Below are 19,280 nucleotides of genomic sequence, written 5' to 3' on the forward strand. Positions count from 1 at the left end.
TGGTAATTATAACTAAGTGGAGGGTAGTATTAACTGGTAATTATAACTAAGTGGAGGGTAGTATTAACTGGCTATTATAACTTAGTGGAGGGGAGTATTAACTGGTAATTATAAACTAAGTGGAGGGGAGTATTAACTGGTAATTATAACTTAGTGGAGGGTAGTATTAACTGGCTATTATAACTTAGTGGAGGGTAGTATTAACTGGTAAGTATAACTAAGTCGAGGGGAGTATTAACTGGTAGTTATAACTTAGTGGAGTGGAGTATTAACTGGTAATTATAACTTAGTGGAGGGGAGTATTAACTGGTAATTATAACTAAGTGGAGGGGAGTATTAACTGGTAATTATAACTAAGTGGAGGGTAGTATTAACTGGCTATTATAACTTAGTGGAGGGGAGTATTAACTGGTAATTATAACTAAGTGGAGGGGAGTATTAACTGGTAATTATAACTTAGTGGAGGGGAGTATTAACTGGTTATTATAACTAAGTGGAGGGGAGTATTAACTGGTAATTATAACTAAGTGGAGGGTAGTATTAACTGGTAATTATAACTAAGTGGAGGGTAGTATTAACTGGTAATTATAACTAAGTGGAGGGTAGTATTAACTGGCTATTATAACTTAGTGGAGGGGAGTATTAACTGGTAATTATAACTAAGTGGAGGGTAGTATTAACTGGTAATTATAACTAAGTGGAGGGTAGTATTAACTGGCTATTATAACTTAGTGGAGGGGAGTATTAACTGGTAATTATAACTAAGTGGAGGGGAGTATTAACTGGTAATTATAACTTAGTGGAGGGGAGTATTAACTGGTTATTATAACTAAGTGCAGGGGAGTATTAACTGGTAATTATAACTAAGTGGAGGGTAGTATTAACTGGTAATTATAACTAAGTGGAGGGTAGTATTAACTGGTAATTATAACTAAGTGGAGGGTAGTATTAACTGGCTATTATAACTTAGTTGAGGGGAGTATTAACTGGTAATTATAACTAAGTGGAGGAGAGTATTAACTGGTAATTGTAACTAAGTAGGGGGGGGGGAGTATTAACTGGTTATCATAACTAAGTGGAGGGGAGTAATAACTGGTAATTATAACTAGGTGTAGGGGAGTATTAACTGGTTATTATAACTAAGTGGAGGGGAGTATTAACTGGTAATTATAACTAAGTGAAGGGGAGTATTAACTGGTAATTATAACTTAGTGGAGGGGAGTATTAACTGGTTATTATAACTAAGTGGAGGGGAGTATTAACTGGTTATTATAACTAAGTAGGGGGGAGTATTAACTGGTAATTATAACTAAGTGTAGGGTAGTATTAACTGGTAATTATAACTAAGTGGAGGGGAGTATTAACTGGTAATTATAACTAAGTAGGGGGGAGGGAGTATTAACTGGTAATTATAACTAAGTGTAGGGGAGTATTAACTGGTAATTGTAACTAAGTGGAGGGGAGTATTAACTGGTAATTATAACTAAGTGGAGGGGAGTATTAACTGGTGATTATAACTAAGTGGAGGGGAGAGTGGAGGGGAGTATTAACTGGTAATTATAACTCATTGGAGTAAAATATGTTTGCCATCGACAATTTTAACACATTAAACGCGTGTCTTTCAACTAAAACCTCATGGGTGTGTTGACTTATTAAACAAATGACGATTATACTCGTATGTTTCTAACGTGTCAGCTGTGTAACACTGAACTAAAGGTTCGTTAGAATCCAGTAAATACTCACCATACCAATCCTTTACAAATGTAAAAACGTAAACGTATGTAAAACACATTAGCTAAAAGATATATATCTATATATATATATAAACAACATCTCAACGAAATGTATAGCTACAGTAAAACTTACTAATATTTTCAAAATTTATGGTGTTGAGTCGAAGAAAATATCTTCTACTCTACATAAGCATTGCCTCGCTTAAGTTTATTACGCATATTCAAGACGTGGTAATACTGTATAACTGTTTTTCATTTTGGTAAGTAAGCATATTTACATACGCTGGCAGTAGTAAACATATATTAATAATCCCCAGACTATGCAATAGGATCGTTCCATTTAAATCAAATCGTCACTGCTATGTAATATGTTACCTTAAAATATAGCATTAAACTGTAAATGTAAATTACTAGAACGAGAATACCGCCCTGAGTTGGGGCCTTAAATGACCCTGGCTGTTAATAGGACGTTAAACAAAAAACAAACCAAACCGCCCTGAGTTTATTAAATACCCTAGGCTGAAATAGTGTCCAGCTAATCACCAAATATTCTAATGGCGGCCACATTTCCGATAGGTTTCCATAATGGACTATCTACACCAGTAGAACAGTGCCAACACTTCCAGTAGGAAGAATAACAAGTGCTATACCTTGTTTTTTTATAACAAAAATATTGCAGCTGACTGATATCTTGGATGTATGTGCGTGAAAAAGAAATGTTTAACCTTTACACACGAGGTCGTCTTTCATTTTTTATTGTTTGGCATTCCTTTTATAGACATCAATCATTTATTATACCGATAATAAAGATTATAATATTACAATAGGGTTGTTATTCTTGATAAGCATAGTTTAGCTAAACTGTCCCTTCAAACATTATATTTTGGAAGTCATATCTCGACTTATTTAGAAAAAGACTCTTTGTAATAGTCTTTCGTTACATTTGTACAAAACTACAATGTTGTGATGTTCATCGTGTCATGAATGTTGATTTTCTATAATTCAATGTATTGGATATAAATGCATGATTCCCCAAATCTAGGCAGTGACGACAACAACAACAACAACAACAACTACAACAACGCGATGATGTATGATATATTCCATTAGAGAGCTCTCTAAACGAAATCAACGTGTAGTCTATGGCAAGCCGTTTGGGTTTTTACCTATTAAATACAGATATCTGTATTCAAAATAAAGATATCATTATTAATATAAAAATTAAAGATATCTTTAATTCAAATAGAGATATCTTTAATTTAAATAGAGATATCTTTATTTTAAATAGAGATATCTTTAATTCTTGTCCAATTAAAGATATCTTTATTTAGAATAGAGATGACTGTATTTGAATTAGAGATATCTGTATTTAAAATGAAGACATATCTATTTAAACAAAATTAAAGCTATCTCTATTTAAAATAGGGATATCTTTAATTCAAATGGAGATATCTCTATTTTGAATAAAGATATCTTTAATTGGACAAAAATTAAAGAATTTGAAATAGAGATATCTGTAATTTAAAAGAAGATATTTCTATTTTCAGTAGAAATACAGATATCTGTGTTTAATTTAGACATATCTTTATTTAAATAGAGATGTCTTTATTTAAATTACAGATATCTCTAATTAAATAGAGATATCTTCATTTTAAATAGAGATATCTTTAATTAAATAGAGATATTTTCATTTCAATAGGTAAAAACCCAAACGGCTTGCCATAGTAGTCTGTGTTTTACATAGAATGATTTGTTAAGGTCACTACGTGATTTGTTATTGTTATATACCTGACAATAAGCTAATGATTGTTTATATGTTATAAAATGATTTCTTTCTTCTCTTCTTACTTACCATTTTAAATCGCACTCCTGTCCGCAAGTACATGTGGACAGTTAAGGGGCCGCGCTGGCCGAGTGGTTAAGGTGTCCCGACACTTTAACACTAGCCCTCCACCTCTGGGTTGCGAGTTCGAAACCTACGTGGGGTAGTTGCCAGGTACTGACCGTAGGGCGGTGGTTTTTCTCCGGGTACTCCGGCTTTCCTCTACCTCCAAAACCTGGCACGTCCTTAAATGACACTGGCTGTTAATAGGACGTTAAAAAAAAAAAAAACCAAACCAAACCTGTGGACAGTGTGAGTAGACCTTCATGCACAATGTCCACGAACTACTCAGTTTGTCTCTCTGTTTACTGAAGGCCTCTGCCGAACGTTATCCACCAAATACTTGGCTCCTTACTTCATCCGACAGATCACCCGACGTGTATACCTCAAACCGTAGGTAGGTTTCTGACAAGTTGCTCGCTCTGATGTAGTGCATATACTCGTCATCTGCTGTTTCTTGGAGAATTTCTAGTTGGAACAACCAAACTTTTATGTTCAGGAATCTTCCAACATTTGTCAAAAATTGAGGTTTCCCTGAGTACTTTTCGATATAACGCACTGCTCGTCTTTCCATTGGTCAGATGGGAATTCGTTCATTAGGTAAAACATGGCTGTTGTGAAAATATAACGATTGACAATAGACAGAAACTCTTCTGTGGTCTTCAATCCTGTACACCATGATTCAGCGGAGAGCACATACTTTGAATGGAACAGCTGATAGAGAACGTGTCATCTGGTGTGGAAAGTGAATGGAACAGCTGATAGAGAACTTGTCATCTGGTGTGGAAAAAGACGGAAAATGCAATGACCCGACTGAAATTCGATTCAGGGAATTATTAACCCTAGACGAGACCCGTACCAACATTCAGCTGTTATAAGCTAAACACGACATATCTATAATAAAAATCAACTGATTAAGTACCGCCGAAATTATGACAAAATGTTTTTATTTACCTCATTCTCTAGACTTAAATTAAAGGACATCTAAACAGCAAATCCAGTCAAAACATTGATATTTTACAGGCCTATAAATTCCTACTATGATGCAATTTAACAGAAATAACTGTATCCTGGCAATTTCTTCCTAGGTATCAGTCTAGATTGTGATAGGCTAATTGTACAAAATTGAATTGTAAAATGTTAATTAAAATCGATTGAAATTTGCTGGAAATGGTTACACATTTTCTTCCACGAAAACCTGTTCCTACCCGATCTTGAAATCGATGTTAATTTGAATCTTTTGTTTATTGTGCTCTCAGTGAGTGCGACTTGTGACCCTCACCATGTGACCCTGACCCTCACCATGTGACCCTCACCTGTATGACGTCTACACATTAAACGATGCCTTATGAAAACCATTACACATACACAGATAGGTCGTTACATCTCGTAGCGTACCTGCATACAGAGTCCTGTTTTATGCAAGTTTGTACATTTATGCACTGTAAACTATTCAATGTCATTATGCAAGGTCAAATAGTGGTTGACCGCATTTTAGACAAGACAAATACTAATAATAACTTCCAAGAGTTCAAGAGTATAAATTTCCACTCCAATGTCTGTCGCACATGGGTTGAGAAAGTCTCTATAGACAGGAGGCCCATTGGGCCTGAATCGCTCACATGGCTAGTTAGAAGGAATAATTGCAAAATTACAATTTTCATGCTTACCGCAACATGTTAGTGATTGTTATAAAATACTTCTAAAAGAGGCGATATTTACTCTTGTAGAGGTGAATAATAATGTTATTGTATATATTATATATATGCATTGTCCGAGTCAGATTATGGTATTGAAATAAAAAAAATAAATAATTGATGGTTAATCCGTGTCATTTCAAGGGATTTTAATTAGTTTAGGTATCACACTACAGTAGGACAGCCTGGCCATGGGCGATTTTTTTTTTGTTAAGTAAATAACTCCTGTATTATGATATGCATACAAATATGAAAAAAATAAATGTACACTATAATTGGTATATTCAGTGTGAAATAGTGCATACAGGCTTCACATTTGTTAAAACAAAAATTAATAAATTGGTTCCGGATTTTAAACTTCCGGATTTTCCGAAAGTGTGTTTACACAGGAAATTTAGTTTTGCCTACAGCGAAAAATGGAAGCTCACAGAAAAGGTAAGATAGCAGGAAAACTTAATTTACAACATATGTCGAAACAAGATTAATTCTGTCTTTAGGATAGAGATATTCAATTTTAAATAGGTTTCAGGAAAAAAATTGTGTAGAGAATTGTGTCATTTTTGGTCAAATATCATAATATTTTGCAATTTTTGAGCACTTTTTAATCTGTTACCATGGTATTCACAGCTCTAAAAATTACAGAAAAAATAAGTTTACTTATCCTTCATAGCTGTATATTAAAATTGCAAATGTTGTAAAGATTACAAATATATATACTTTATTAAGAGTAATATGTAGGGATTAATTGGCAATGTTCACATATCTAAACATGTGCCATATTTTTCAGACTTGGGCATTTTTACTGTACACTGCTACCTTAGAAAGGCTGTGGTTGCATTAAAGTTCTGCTGAACGGTAAATAATTACTTTAAAACGTCACTTGAATTGGCATAGTATGATTATTAAGTTTTAATTCTTACATCGATTAATCTGTGATGTCCGTAATGTTTCTTGATAACCCACATCGCAATTTTCCCTATGTAAGATTCCTGTGAATTACTCTCTCAGTATATTTTGGTTCTTAAGTTTTTAAATTGTACTCAATTTACTGATTTCTTCTCTCCATATATTACTTGGTCTGTATCATGATTAGATATTTGATAACTTTCTTAAAAAGAAACTTGTCTCTGAGATGTATTGTTCCGGTCACTTGTTGAATCGCACGTTCATGTTATATACATAGAACAGGCATTTCACTATCAACTGATTTAAAACATGCAACCTCTATTGTTATCGGAATCTGTTACGGAGACAAGCTAACAACCAAGCCTATTTCTTGAAAATGACGTCAGAACCAATCGGAAGAATTCTACTTTCATTTAAGAATCAAATGCAGAAACAATTTCACTTATCGATTGCCGATTGGACAGTTAAGGGCCGTTTTATATCAACCCAAGAGCTCGAGATCATAATGTCACATCAACTAGAGTGTATACGAGTTACCTCCCCTCGCACAAACCAGGCAGCAAGCGCAATAAAATGTTATTTGGACAGAAAAGAGTCCGGAATAATCAGGTCATTGAGTAAGATTTTAACATTTTTCTTAAGCAGATGTCTCCAACATATAAAAGCGTGAACTACATTACTTATGTAAACCCTGGGTAGTGTAATGTAAAACTCCAGGCGTTTTAAGGTTCAGAATATTTATTGCCCAAGCATAAAGCCTGCAAAACAATATACATGCAGTATTACGTACAGTATATTATTATGATTCACATTTACAATGAGAATGAACTTACGAATAAATAAGAATACATGTACGTATATACTTAAATATGTGACTTACCAGGGCTAAGCTGTATGTTGCCGGTGCAATGGTCAGCTGTGGAGTGAAGGGGAAGGGTTTGTGAACCGGGTACCGACGTTCTCGCGCATGCGTTCCTCACATACACACTTGTACACACTTATCTCTCACAGCCCGTGCAAAATACGCGCGCGCTGGTGACATTGCATAACAAGTTCACCTGGTTACATATCCCCCCCCTTTGATGAAATGGCTCCTGTCATTTCCCAGGTACTCCTATCCCTTTATTTCTATGAAGAAAAAGGCAATAAAAGGTGGGAAACCTGTTACTGGGCTAGCTCCAGTGACTATAGCTGGTATAGCACGGTACATATAACAAAATGAACCAATCATTCCACAGGCACCTTTAGGGAGTTCGGAATCCCTCTTGACCTTGAGCACCCCAGACTATAGCTGTAGCTACACCCTCCCAACACCACAATATATCATACTGCCACTTTCACAAGTGTTAGTAGGTACTGTGGGATTTGGAGGTCAACACCTAGGTCTAAATGTCCAAATGGTCACGCATACATAGTGTAAAATTAAAAAAACAAAGAGTTGGTATTAAAATGTTCACAGGGAAAAGTAAATATCACATGATCCTGTGTCAAACCGGTTCCCAAGCCCATACTGGCGGTTGAGGAGAGCCCTACCTTACCAGCTACACTGGCTAGGAAACGGAGTAAAACAATGAATGTAATAAAACAATGGATAAAATAGTTATTACCAATACGTATAAGGGTCTCATACTGACGTTTCCTTATATCCAGACCACCTTGCCTGTTGAGCATAAGCCCAGTAGCCATACCGTGTCGGAGGTCTGTGGCTCCTGGCGGAACGCCTCACGGTAATGGGTGAGGATAAATCATCCCTGCTTGCTCCCTCCGGATCAAGCAGGTTGTCTTCCTGTGCAGATGTATCAGCAACAGGTACCTCCAAGTCCGTATCACTTGGAGCATCATCACTCACCGTGATCTGGGTATCGTCCAGGTCAATAAACTCGTGGATATGGTCCACAGGTTCTGGACTCTGTTGGTTCCTTAACCGCCTCTTTGGACGCGGAGGTGGAATTGGTGCTACATCATCACTGCTGTCTGTTTCTTCAGCAGATGATGTTACCTCGCTCTCATATGTCTGAGTTGGGCATGGCTTAGATGGTTTCGCTTTGCAACGATCCACCCTCCTGGGAACATCTACGGGTATAGCGTTAAAAGGCAGCAGCATGTTCCGGTGAAGGGTCCGTCTGGCCCCTTTTCCCGACTCAGGCTTCACCTCGTATACCGGAATATCACTATTTGGTATATTGACAACCAGATAGGGTTCCTGTTCCCATTTATCAGCCAGTTTGTGTTTGCCCTGGAGACCAACCTTCCGCACAAGGACACGGTCTCCAATCTCTAGCCGAGTTTCATGTATGGACCGGTCATAGCGGCCCTTATTGCGGTCAGCACTTTTAGAGGCTTCCGCTTGCGCAGCTTTGTAGGCATATTCCATCCTATCTTTAAGCTTGCTGACATATGAGGTTGGTTCAGCTGCACCCACTTCCCTTGGTTCTGTACCAAAGAAAGCGTCAACTGACAGGCGGGGGTGCCACCCAAACATTAAGTAATGGGATGAATCCCCGTATGTACAAAAACTTTTGAGATCATGGAAGAGATTTCGTTTACTTAACGGTGTTTTAGATCGAACCGTTTCTCTCGAAGGTCAAGAGACAAACCAGCTTGTTCTGCCAAAGAAGTACCATACCTTGGCCCTCAAGGGGGTCCATGATGATGTGGGTCATCAGGGTAAGGAGAAAACGCTTTGGTTGGTAAGGCAACGGTTTTACTGGCCTAGTCTTGAGAAGGATGTAAATGAAAGAGTGGAGACCTGTGGTCGTTGTCAAAGACGGAAAACATCAGTCAAACCCCGAGCCAAATTAGTTCCAATTCAAAGTACCCGACCATTAGAGATAGTCTGCATAGATTTTCTCGGTTTAGAAAGGTCTAAGTGTGGGTACGAGAATATTCTGGTCATTACAGATCACTTCACCAGATATGCTCAGGCTGTGCCCTGTCGGAACCAGACAGCACATGTCACAGCTAAGGCTTTATATGAGCACTTCATAGCCTTTTACAGTTTCCCTGAGCGTCTGCATAGTGACCAGGGTCGTAACTTTGAGAGCAAGGTTATCAAAGAACTTTGTAGACTCGCCAGAGTTACCAAATCACGTACCACTCCTTATCACCCGATGGGAAATGGTCAAGTAGAACGGTTTAACCGTACACTGTTGGGAATGCTTGGTACTCTTGAGGAGGACCAGAAGGCTGACTGGAAGTCGTACGTCTCACCACTGGTCCAAGCCTATAATGCCACCAAGAACGATTCCACCGGGTATTCACCCCATTACTTAATGTTTGGGTGGCACCCCCGCCTGTCAGTTGACGCTTTCTTTGTTGTTATTAGCCATTGAGAACAAGTCACTGGACCCAGCAGCTAAAAATGATCTTCTTCGCCACAAATTCTGGACTTCGCTCCATAGTGAGAAATTAAAAAGTCAAACAAGGCACATGTATGATCGCATCCTGGACTTTGATGAGCTGTTAGGTAAGATAAGGGCAGTTGATAAGGAGATAAATATTAGCTCTTCCACTGCTACCTTAGGTAAGAAAGCTCAACACAATGCAATCACTTGTGATAGTGATGTGCAGGTAGCAGAAAGTCATAGTTTGGAAAAAGTTTTTGATGAGAAACTTAAGACTCTTGAAGAAAGACTGTCGTCCAAGGTCGATAATAAGTTTGAACAGATTTTAAAGAAACTTGATTCCTCCCGCGGTCAAGGTCAAGGTCAAGGTCGAGGTCGTGGTAGAAGTCAAGGCCGTGGTAATTACAGAGGTAAAGGTCAGGGGAAATGTGGTCAAAAGTCTACTTCAGATAAGTCTGACAAGAAAACCCCAAACTAATAACGGCTTCTGGAATTGGCCAGACAGGGGTCGAAGTTCAAGGCCATGATCCGGATGTGTTAAGTAGATTGTTGGGACAGTCAAATGTCGGGACTATATTAGTCCAAGGTCGAACATTCAATGCTCTTATTGATAGTGGGTCACAAATATCAACCATAGCAAAGTCAAGCTATGACTCACTTAAGGATAAACCAGAAATCCATAGTTTAGATACATTGGATTTGCAGGTGACTGTTGCTAATGGATCAACATTACCCTATCTAGGCTACATTGAGTGTATAGTCAACTTACCATTTTTACAATCTTTAAACATTGATGTTCTGATGTTAGTGGTGCCTGATACTACACATAATGAAGTTTGTCCAGTTATTGTGGGTACAAATATTATAAGATTTGCTAAAGAGCTGCTGTCCAGTGATACCCCTATCTTGCCTGAGTGGAGTATGGCGATAGATAGTATAAGTACCGTCTACAGTGTACACTGTACTAGTAAGAAACCTGTAAAGGTGGCACCATATGCCACTGTAGTTGTCAACGGGATAGCCCGTGGTCTCGATACTAATATTACTGACTTAGTCACTGAGAACCGTAATCAGTCGCGTCGTTCTTACACGGTATGTCCTCGGGTCATCAAGGTCAAAGGTCAAGTGTCTAGTGTTAAGGTTCCTGTTAAGATTTGTAACACTACAGGGAAAACTTTAACCATTGAGCCTAGATCAATTATTTGTAGTGCGTCTCAGGCTGAAGTGGTCGATGATTTTGCTTCGCGCATGCAGGCAAATTCGGATCAGGTTGATCAGCAAGCACTGCCTGAGTGGCTTAATGTTGTTATTGACACTGAAACTTTAACCGAGGAGCAACTGTTACGTGTTCACCAAGTGCTCGGAAATTGGAAACATGCATTTTCCTCAAGTCCTTTTGACTTAGGACATACGGACTTAATCAAACATAGAATTAATCTCCTCGACGATAGACCATTTAAACAGCCCTATCGTAAAATACCTCCAGGTATGTATGAGTCGACTGATGTGCTCGTCAAAAGTCTTGGAAAAAATGAGGATGTCATCAAGAAAAATAAGACATTCCCTGAGATGCATATCTCCCATACATTTCTCCATGAGACGTTGAAATGTAGCTGGGGCGCAGGTCAAACCAAAACCCATGCGGTTAGTTTCATAGAAGCCTAGGTTTCCTACAGAAAACGCAGTTTTCTCACGGTCTGACTCTAGAACTTCCACCTGCCAATACCCAGAACGTAAATCAAGTTTACTGAAATACCTTGACCCAATTAAGGTATCAACAGTATCATCAAAACGCGGGAGCATGTATGCATCTTTGCGGGTTCTTGAGTTAAGCATACGGTAATCTATGCAAAACCTAAGAGAGCCATCCTTTTTCCTTATCAAGACGACATTTGAGGAATAAGGGCTATTGGACTCTCTGATGACACCTGCATCAAGCATATCCTTGACATGTTGACGGACTTCCTCATGTATACCTGGAGGTATTTTACGATAGGGCTGTTTAAATGGTCTATCGTCGAGGAGATCAATTCTATGTTTGATTAAGTCCGTATGTCCTAAGTCAAAAGGACCTGAGGAAAATGCATGTTTCCAATTTCCGAGCACTTGGTGAACATGTAACAGTTGCTCCTCGGTTAAAGTCTCAATGGCTAATAACAACAAGGACTCTAAACGGCAGCCAAACATGGTAACTGACTCATTTGGTTTTTGACTACAGTTGAAAAATTCTTGCATAATCATACCATGGGTAGATATGTCACCAAAGAGTGTATCAAGTTTTTTCAATATTTCTGCCGGAGTAGCCCTATCTCCCAAAGAAAAAATACTTTTTTTGGCAGTACCTCGTAATGAACGGCGTAAGGCTTGTACCAATCTACTAGCTGACACTTCAGGGTCACCAATCAATGAGTTAATATCATGTCTCCACTCCATGTAGAAGACATCCCCCTTAAGTTCATCCCCAGAGAACTGAGGGAGTTTAGGTAAAGGGGAGTATGCAGGCATACCTACTCCATCATCGGAGTTGTCTCCCCTTGAACTAGCTCTACGTCTAGCAGGGGGTATGGGGGTGGTACTATCTTCAGACTTTGGAAGTCTGTCTTTACTATCTATGAGGGATGTCATGGGCTCTATGTGGTATTTGCCCAGAGCATGCAAGGCCTTAATAAGGGCGTCCTCACCTATGATAGAACCATCCTCCCCTTTAAGCTGATCCTTAGCCTTCACTAAGGTCTCCTCTGCCCCTGTTTTTGTACCATCAGCCATTTTTCAACAATAGAAATAGCAACAATGTGAACCACAAGCTAGGGGATGAACGAAAAGGTTGATATATATATATAATCAAAAATACAATTGAAGATATGACACAAAACATTATTAGATAAATTCAGCAGCGACTGTGGTTGGGGTAAGCCCTACCGTACAGTGTAAACTGAATAAGCATATATATCATCTACAACGTACAATCAAACAAGATTTTCTGTATCAACCTCTTCATCCAGACCCGGGCAAGCAGAACATCCGGATGAATACCATCCTTATATAGGGCAAAATTAATGGTAGGGGGGCGACCCGTTCTCTTATATGACAGAAGGTCCCTTCTAAAATTCAAGTATAAAACCCCAGACCTGGCATTGACCTCCCGGAGATAACTATTCAAAATGTCTATATGTTGTATCAAATTCTGGTCCTGAAGTATAAAATCAGCTGGAGCGGAATGTCCTTTAAATTCATTCCATAACTGGATTGAATATGGAGGGATTTCCAGAAATATTAACTGGACTGTTGGATATCTCCCAACTAAGCTCACGTACGCATCCACTTGTTTGCGCACATACTGGGAGCATTCTACCTGGGAACCATAAGTTAATGATATAAAGCGACCAAGTTTGGTAGTGAGATCACAGGTTCCCAACCATATGTACAGCACCAGCTGGCCGTGTGATTTAACTAAATTTGGTAGCAGCTGAGCTAAATAGCGATAGGAAGAATCGAACTTCGCACCAGCTCTGCAATAAAACTCTATCTCAAAACCAAGTTTGGAAAGGAGATCCACATTTCTCCTCAGAGAAAAACCTTTGCTACTGGTGAACAAGACGGGTTTCCTCAACAAAGAGACAGGAGACTCGGAAATGGGTTTTTCTACAAATTTCTGCAATTTGCTAACACTCATCGGTTACATAAAAAATGAGTGAAATATATGTAGGACAATGTAATTACATGTATAATACAACAATATAACCACATAGACACAAAAATAACCTAGACGCCAATGACCAGGTAAATCTGGTATACAATGTCACCACCTGTTCTGATATATACCCATACAATCCTCTAGCACACTTACACTGCAAATATACACACAGGTCTTACCTTACTAAAGGCTGGGGTGCAGGGTAAAGGATAAAGTGATTCATATGAGGCTGCAGGTGATGATGAAGATGATGATGATGGTGATCATGTCATGAGGCGTGACTTGGGAGCCCTGGTAAATGTAAAAAAAATACAACAAATACAACAGAAATTATTAACAGACATTGCAATCAGCCCCTACAGTAGTTTCTAGATGATAAAGTTACAAAGTATAGCTTGAGAATTTCATTTTTTTTTCCCAATATTATCAAGAAATGTTATCAATCCACAGAACACAATGGAAAAGTCCAATAAATCCAATAAATCGTCCAAAGATATTTTTATAATAAGATGTTTGGTGTAAATTGTCCAAAGATATGGAATGTCTAGCACACACGTGTGCAGAATGTAAACACGATCGTCGCTATATATAGCCAACTCTGGCACTTCCGGTTTGTGAGCCAACAACCCACGTCATTGCCAGCCTATACAAACGCTAACAAGATGTTTTGCAGCTCTCTCTCATCCACGTCTGGACGATGACACTAAACAGTAGCAAACGGCGATGTGTATATTAACCGCTCACAGCTGTTAATTGTTCATGTATACTGGGGAATCCCCTGAATACCGGAAATGTTGGTTGGTCACATCTGAGCATGCGCCACCCACACGGCGGAAGGTAGCATGGTCAACTTGCAACTGTCCACATCAAGAAACTGGCCGCTCCTGGCTCCTCAAACTGGCTTGGGTCCCTACATGGGCGCCATTTTGTAAACCCTGGGTAGTGTAATGTAAAACTCCAGGCGTTTTAAGGTTCAGAATATTTATTGCCCAAGCATAAAGCCTGCAAAACAATATACATGCAGTATTACGTACAGTATATTATTATGATTCACATTTACAATGAGAATGAACTTACGAATAAATAAGAATACATGTACGTATATACTTAAATATGTGACTTACCAGGGCTAAGCTGTATGTTGCCGGTGCAATGGTCAGCTGTGGAGTGAAGGGGAAGGGTTTGTGAACCGGGTACCGACGTTCTCGCGCATGCGTTCCTCACATACACACTTGTACACACTTATCTCTCACAGCCCGTGCAAAATACGCGCGCGCTGGTGACATTGCATAACAAGTTCACCTGGTTACACTTATAGTAAATAACAAACAAATACATCGCGGAGGAAGATAGATTGTCTTGTGCGTTGTTAGCATTTTTTGGGGGAAAATTATTTCCTGTCCCATCCTGAACTCATCGGGATTAAGCGATATATTGTGATTCCCCAAAAGTTTCTAATGAAAGTTGGGGAGCGAAGCTATAGGCTGCAGTGTTCCACAGCACCTAAAACCTGCTGGTAACATGTAACCCATTACAAGTATCAATGTAAAGCATGTTGTTGATCCTGTGTACATATATATGGAGAATACGTAGTGTACGTGGTCAAATACATCTTATATTCAATGATGACCTTGAAAATAGGTCAAGGTCATATGTATGGTAATACGCAATCCTTGTTGCCTGCTTGCAAAACAGGCATATTGGTCTTCTGGAACTTGAAAATAAGATCGTTGACGTTTTTACACATCTGACCCCGGTGACTTTGAGAACAGGTCAAGGTCATTGATGTGAGGATAACTAGCAGATAAGTACTGGTCAAAGATAAGTATTCTGGAGAATCAGAAGATTAGTAAAGGAATGTTTTACTATTTGTCTTCGTGACAAGGTCATTTATATGAGGAAATTAGCAGGAACCTACAAGCAAATGAGGAGTCTTTTTGAACTTAGGATTCACACAACTAATTAGTTCACTGTATGTTACATGTATTACCAATGACTCAATCCCTCAATATCTCATTTGAAGTTCATATGTTGTGAAATGTATATCAAATTAAAGTTTGAAGATTTCCCTGCCAGAAAAATGATGTTATTGGATAGGTTTAATAGCATATAAGAGATCACCAGTACTTGGAAGACAGTAACCCCGATATTTACAGTGTAACCCCCACCTGGTGAATTCCCGCCTTTTTACACCTGGAATCCTACATCTTCCAATGAATACCAGTAGTGTAGGTTTTGGATTTTTAAAATCTCAAGACCCTACTCTTTATTCTCGTATATAGAAAGTACCCATTGCATGTGTTATTTACTCAAGAAATAGCTACAAACCCAAGAAACACATTTTCTTCAGGGACTTGGTTCAAGTGCAACACCAGCTGGTTGGCTGAATTACTTGTGCGAGACTTTTTAACTATTTGCCCATTTTCCCTTATAACATCTAAGAATATTCTTGTTTCTTTCTCACATGACTCATGTAACCGATGTAAAGGTCATTTATATTAAGAAACGTTTATGTTGTTGGGAATCTCGAAAGAGTTACCTCCCCCTGTGTGGACTTTCCTGTGGCGGGAGATGCGATTCGCTCTCTTCGACCCAAGCTATGAACCAGCAGGACGTGGTAATTCCCCCCCCGTCATAAACTTCCGTCGAATTGGAGCGTTTGGTGGCCTCTCCGGGTCTTTGTGAGCGGGGACGGCTACAACAGCGATCTGTGTGACCCTTTCTATGTTAAGTGTATACTTGTTTAATTGTTGTTAACCTGTTATTGTAAATAAAGTCTGTTGAAATCTTACATTGGCGACGAGGATCATTTGGAGCGCGGAGAGAAAACCGCCAGATTAACAAATCATTGTGCATACAAAAATTAAAAATCATTTCGAATCATCTGTATTTTATTAACGCTGTGATTAACATTGTTGCTGTATACGTCATGTACTGAGTAGACTAGATATACGTTTATTTATACCGGGCACTTAGCCAGGTTAATTAGGTCAAAGCAGACGAAACTTTGTCAACAACAGGGTGATATTAAGGATGCGTGCACTGAGTTTTGAGACTTTATTTGAATGAAAGAATTCGTCAATTTGTTGCTGATAATTTTGTTTCTCGATTCTTCCCCTGGTACAGTAACAGCAGACAGTGTGTACTTACCAAAGTCTCCCTCCTCACCAGCATCAGATCTCTACAAGCCAGTTGAGACCTCCACGCCGTCTTTAATAACTTTGTTTGATGAAAAAGTGCCGTGTGAAAATAAAAGTAAAGAGATGGAAAAGGGGAGTTCTTTTGGACATAGTTCAAGGAGCAGATATAAGAGGTCTATGTCCGAAGGTAAGGGAAGAAGACATGTGAACTACCATCATTATAGGACAAGGTATGAATCCTCGTCATCTGCATCAGAGTCTGACGACAGTGACAGTAGTTCAGTGTTGTGAATCTATATTGAGCCCCGTCGCGGGAAGAACTTGATATTGACTACGTTTTTCCGCGAAACCACATACTGTTACTTACCGCGACTTAGTTTCCCAAAGCGACCGTTGTTATTTAATCTTGTACCAAAGTCATTATTATCGTTCTGTTTACAGACGTATTCAGTCATAGTCCTTGTGTAGATGTTATAGCTATTAGCATCGCGTTATATTAAGACGTCTTGTCTGCTTATCGTAAGCCTATTCGTTCTGTTTTGATAGTTTGTCACTTCCGGTTTAAGATATATGACGTCATAGTTTGGGAACGACTAAAGTCAGTTGGAATTAGAACGGAGACTGGAGAAGGTGAGTCCTAAGTGGCAACTAGCCATACGGTATCTACTGAGGTACCGGCACTAAATATTATTGTAGGTTAGGTAGTAATTGTATAAATGGTATTGTTAGGTTAGCTAACGATTATACAGCTATTAGGATATTAATATTCATAGGTTTTTCTGGTATATCATCGCTATTTTTCATAGGTTAGAATCCGTACGAAGTACGACTCATTACTATTTAATTCTACGTTTTGGAACTTGTAAGCTTGACGCAATATTTCATTATGTATATATTGTACCTTTGTAATTGATATAACTTGCTTGCCAAAGTAATAAATATCTTAATTGCATTCTATTCAACTCTGCCGTGATTTCTTATATAAGTCATCGGAGTATAAACTACATTCATAATACTGGTGGCAGCGGTGGGATTTACCAAGTTTATCCAGGTCTTGAAAACTCACAATTATTTCGGGACATTTGCATAGAACACATGCTTAATGGTTTGTCAGATCAGAGTGTCGCCTACGACGTGTTAACGAAAAAACCACAAACTATTGAAGAGGCAATAAACTTGGTAAATTGGCATACCTCATGTAAGAATGGATTGGTGAAACGGAAAAATGTGGTAAGACATGTTACAGTATCTGATTTTGAACAAGACACGGACACAGAAACACCGGATCTTAGACGGGTTAATCAGAAAAGATTCGTTACAGAAGAACGACTGCAACAATTTGGCAGAGAATTAAAAGTTTCTGTTGTCAGTGACATCAAAGAGGTACTGGAAGAAAAGAAGCCCAATCGAAGTAGTCAGTCGTACACATCACAGTCACAGGCACAGCGACCGTCTAGTAAAAGGAATCTGAAATGTTTCAACTGCAATAATGAAGGTCATTTCAGCCGGGATTGTCCAGTTCCACGTCAGCAAAAGAGTGATGGAAAACAGGGATCAAACTCTCATCGAAACGTCGGTGGTCAACAACAGACAGCTTCAAACTTACCTGGTTCTAGACAACTTGCCAAGAATCATTTAAACATGTAGGGGCTGTAGCTGTTGACCAAGGAACAGCCCAGGAGATACAGAACACTGTTGTTTTATCAGAGGAAAATACAACAACCGAAGGTCATTCTGGTGTGGAAAATGTTTATTGTTGCGCTGATTCGGGAGAACGTATGAACTCAGGAATGGAGTATTCTACGGAGACTGTAGAACTTATGAGGACCATGGACCATGATGATCTTGAGCAAACGGCTGGGATATCGGATGCTAAACCGGAAGAAGAATCATCAATGATTGAGATTGAGATCAACCGGGTAAGAGCAGTGACTATCAAGGCGCCAGTTATGGTAGAAGGTCAGGAAGTACAAGCAGTGGTGGATACAGGAGCTGAGGTCACCGTCATCAGTGAAAAGTTATATAAGCAGATTCCAGTGGAACAATGTCCGGCTCTCCGACAAGCAGATCGTGGATTGGTGGTGGCGGAAGCTGGAAAGAAAATGAAAACCGAGGGAGTTATTGACTTGAATATGAAGATAGCAGATAAAATCATAACTTGGCTTGTTTACGTTGCACCTATTAGAGATTGCTTACTTTTGGGATGTGACATTATTGATGAACTTGATATAACCATTAACACTAGAAGAGGTTTACAAATCGAGGGTACTTGGTTGGAATGTCATGTGACAAGAACTTTGGATAAGATAGCTAGGCTAACCTTACAGGAGACAATAACTATACCTGCTAATTCTGAGATATATCTGTCAGGCCAACCAGTCAATCCGGAAATCATAGACACACGTTTTTCGTTGGTGGAACCGACAGTGGAGGACAATCGAGGTTTTATCATAGCAAGAGCCATGGTGGATCCATTTAAACATACTGTACCTGTTCGTGTAGTCAACACAGGGATGTCTCCAATTAAATTGAAAAAGGGATATCCACTGGGGGGAATTGCAGCCAGTCGAGAAGTTTGAGGAAATTCCGGACACGTTAAAAGACGAAATGAACAGGGAATCTCAAGTGTTTAGTACACACCATTGCCAGGAAAAAACGACGAAAGGAAGCAGACTTCCAAATATTCCTGAAGAATGGTCAGCGGATCTTAGAAACAGAAAGCTTAGACAGGTTAACACAGTTAATCACAGCGGAGATCATGACGAGAATATACCAACACATCTCCAGGAGGTATATACGGATACCTGTAGCACTCTAATGAAAGAGGAAGACAAACAAAAGTTTGCGGATTTACTTATTAGGAACCAAGGTGCATTTGCTGCAA

General features: G+C 39.0%; 1 long non-coding RNA gene across 1 annotated transcript; it reads left to right on the top strand.

Moving 5' to 3' along the window:
* Positions 1-1,059: 1,059 nt before the first annotated feature.
* LOC117333391 lies at positions 1,060-1,821 on the top strand. The gene is made up of 2 exons (XR_004533888.1): positions 1,060-1,320; positions 1,393-1,821. It is a non-coding gene; the product is annotated as an uncharacterized LOC117333391 (long non-coding RNA).
* The last annotated feature ends 17,459 nt before the right edge of the window (positions 1,822-19,280 follow it).

The sequence above is a fragment of the Pecten maximus genome, chromosome 8, assembly GCF_902652985.1.
Source record: "Pecten maximus chromosome 8, xPecMax1.1, whole genome shotgun sequence".
Classification (NCBI taxonomy): Eukaryota; Metazoa; Mollusca; class Bivalvia; order Pectinida; family Pectinidae; genus Pecten; species Pecten maximus.